This window comes from Arachis ipaensis, chromosome B03 (assembly GCF_000816755.2).
Source record: "Arachis ipaensis cultivar K30076 chromosome B03, Araip1.1, whole genome shotgun sequence".
In the NCBI taxonomy this organism is placed as follows: domain Eukaryota; kingdom Viridiplantae; phylum Streptophyta; class Magnoliopsida; order Fabales; family Fabaceae; genus Arachis; species Arachis ipaensis.
The window spans coordinates 23,440,824-23,443,859 of record NC_029787.2 but is presented as its reverse complement, the minus strand read 5'-3'; the positions used below and the strand labels follow the sequence as shown (position 1 = coordinate 23,443,859).

Below are 3,036 nucleotides of genomic sequence, written 5' to 3'. Positions count from 1 at the left end.
CACTTTGTTTCTGCTTTGGCATGGGCCATGGCTCAAAAAACATGTGAAGATGAAGAACTATATGCTACTCTGTTGATCCAATCACCATTATTGATCAACTATATAGTATTAGAGCACCTTAATAAAACACAACCGCAGAGATTTGTCAAAAAAGACTTGAATATATAGGGATGAGAAATGAGATGAACAAACAAGTGGAAAAGATATCAGCCAATTATTGATAACATACCAGAAAATTGATTCTTTACATGGAAAATTGTATAATCACCAGGCAATCAGGCATAGCCATACACCCAAAGATAAAATAAGAGGATGAAATTATAAAATCTCGTAATGTTACAAAAACACATACAACTTTAATCAAAATGGCTATGCTCTGAACATTGAAATAAAAGATCAAAAAGACAGTTCAGTGCATAAGCATCCCGCATTAAGCAAGGTCTAAGGAAGGGGCGTGCCTAAAGGTGTAATTTAGATAGCATAACCAAATAAATGCAACAGTGGTTGATTCCAATGTTTGAACCCGTGACTTTGAAGTCACGCGGAGACAACTTAACGTTCCACCAAGGTTCCCTTTCGCTTTGAACATTGAAATAAAAACATAAAAAATGGCAGCCTGGTGCACAAGTATCCCGCATTAATACAAGATCCAAAGAAGGACCGCATACGAAGGGTATATAATATAGGCAGCCTAACCTATAACAATTAAAATCAACTAGTCATTCGATGGCAAGAGAGGGTTCTCTCCATCCTTGACATGCATGGAGTTGAAATTCTTGGTAGAATCCCAAACCAGATTATTGGTGGAGCCTAACAAGATAGAGGATTGAATTTCTTGCAATAAGACTTGTGCACCCATCATTCTTACTACATTGACTAATGAATTCTTCAATGTGCGTTGTTCTTATGAGAGAACAAACAAAAATTTGAGACTTTGGCTGAATCCTTGTCATTGGCTATCTCCCATCAATATATGTTTCCTACCTCTTGCCTGGCATTCTTAACAGTGTACTTCAACAGTAGCAATGTTGGATGTGTTGTTAGTATGTTATTTCCATTAGTTTCATGTACCACTATTCTTAATATTGTTGTGAAAATATACCTGAAAAAATAAATAAAACACAATTTGAGTGTGCAAATTTGCACTACCCTTAGGATTATTGCAATGCAGTGGATATCCCCTAGAATATAACAAACTCCTCTAGTGTGACAAAGCCTTCAAGAACTAGTGAAGAGTTATCAAATATTCAATCCAAGGAAATAAGAAAATATAATTTGAAAAAAAGAAAAGAAAAGAAAAAAGAGAGATACAAAAATATGAAGAAAAGAAGCCTATGTATGCATTAATCGTCATTTATTGGAGCAAAATATAATTATATAGCCAGTCCTTTTCTTTTCCTGTTTGAAAAACAATGTGAAGAGATCAAAGGAAGAGACGTAATGGCAGAAAATCTCATTGCTAAGTATCATGCATTTATAGTATTTATTTTGTAATCTAAACATGGGATAAGTTTAGCTAACATTAATGGATTTCCTTAGGCAAAATAGTAGACATTGCAGTTTTGTAACTAAATCTGATGGTATTGAAATTTAAAGCATCACCAAGGAGTCAAACAAATAGCAAACCAGAGGAAGATATTAAACACAAATACTAAAATATTAGTAAATTCCAAAAATAAATCTGCCCACATTTGAACCTTTTGAATCTATGCGAGGATGGCCTATCCTCTTTTGTACATCCTATCCTATTCTAATAACATTTTTCCAGGGAAAAAAGAAAAAGAAAACTCCTAATAATATAATAACATATCTCGTTATGTTAACTTTAACTGTGGAAAGTTCTTAACTAATACCTTGGTATTTGACATTTCATCAACTAACATCAGCATATGGGGGAAAAAAAAAAAAAAGCAAACAGAATTAAGTGATCGAAAATGAGGGGAATATTTAAAAAATATTACCACAGTTCAGTATCAGTTAAATAGCTAGATCTCTTTCAGTTCAATTGTACGCCTCCTTTTAGATCTGGAACGGCAACCAAAACGCCATAGAAATACCATAAAAGCAAGCAGAACCACTTGTAGAATAATTGCTAACCTCAAACCTATGCCATCAATATCAAGTTTCAATTCATATTCACCTATGAATTTTAAAACACATGAGCACATTATTGGATACGATCTTACTCAAAAGATTATGAACCAAGTCCTCCAACTTCACTTCATCTTTGGTCACTTTTCCAGCAAAAGAGGCCTGCTGACTCAGTTTTGAATTGTAATTGCCAATTTTGGCATTCCCACCCATTACACAAGTGTTGAGGCACCGAATGTATCCATCATATTCATCACTCCCATCACAACAATCTACAGTAATATTGAATCAAACTTGGATATAAATTTGAAAGCCAAGCAAAACGGCTAAAAACATAGAGCCCACAAAAGGGTATAGAATTTGAAGATACTAATGACTTTATGACCTTAAAATCTTATAATTTAAGAAATAATGCAACGAAGGCAATCAAAAGTTTATTTATTTGTTTAGGCTTATCTGTTCCATCTCCAAATTGTATAGTTGAAAGCGAGGAGATTAAGAAAACATTTCAAACAATTCATTGTTAAAGGGAGACACTGGTTATCGAATTCCTTTCACTTGGCAAAATGCCAAAGACGTGTGCGAATCGATATAATAAATAGACTTGAAAGAGCAACTTAGAGAGATAAACATGAAAAAGAAATACACAGTCCAGAAGGCAGAAGAAATTGCTTACCACAGAAAAGATCATTAACATGAGAAGAGAATATAAATTGTGGCTTGCTTCCCAGGTTTCTGCAATAAAATTTTCCAGCTGAGCAAGCTGAAGTTCCTGCAGTTAAATGCATAACAACCTCCAAACAAGTTACAAATAAATTATTAGAAAAAAAGCACCTCATGAGTTTGGCATAGAGGTGCATCTGCTAGCATATCTCTATATGAGTATTCATAAATCAAACAGTAAGAAAATTGTGACACTAACAGCCAAAAGAAGTACATACATTG

General features: G+C 33.9%; 1 protein-coding gene across 2 annotated transcripts in view; it reads right to left on the bottom strand.

Annotated features, from left to right (window-relative positions):
- Window positions 207-3,036, bottom strand: part of LOC107629795 (glucosidase 2 subunit beta) — a 5,863-nt gene continuing 3,033 nt past the window's right edge. For both annotated transcript variants that reach the window (XM_016332683.2, XM_021118456.1), the window contains exon 6: window positions 207-1,102. The gene's annotated coding sequence lies outside the window, so the exon portion shown is untranslated. The remainder of the gene's footprint in view (window positions 1,103-3,036) is intronic.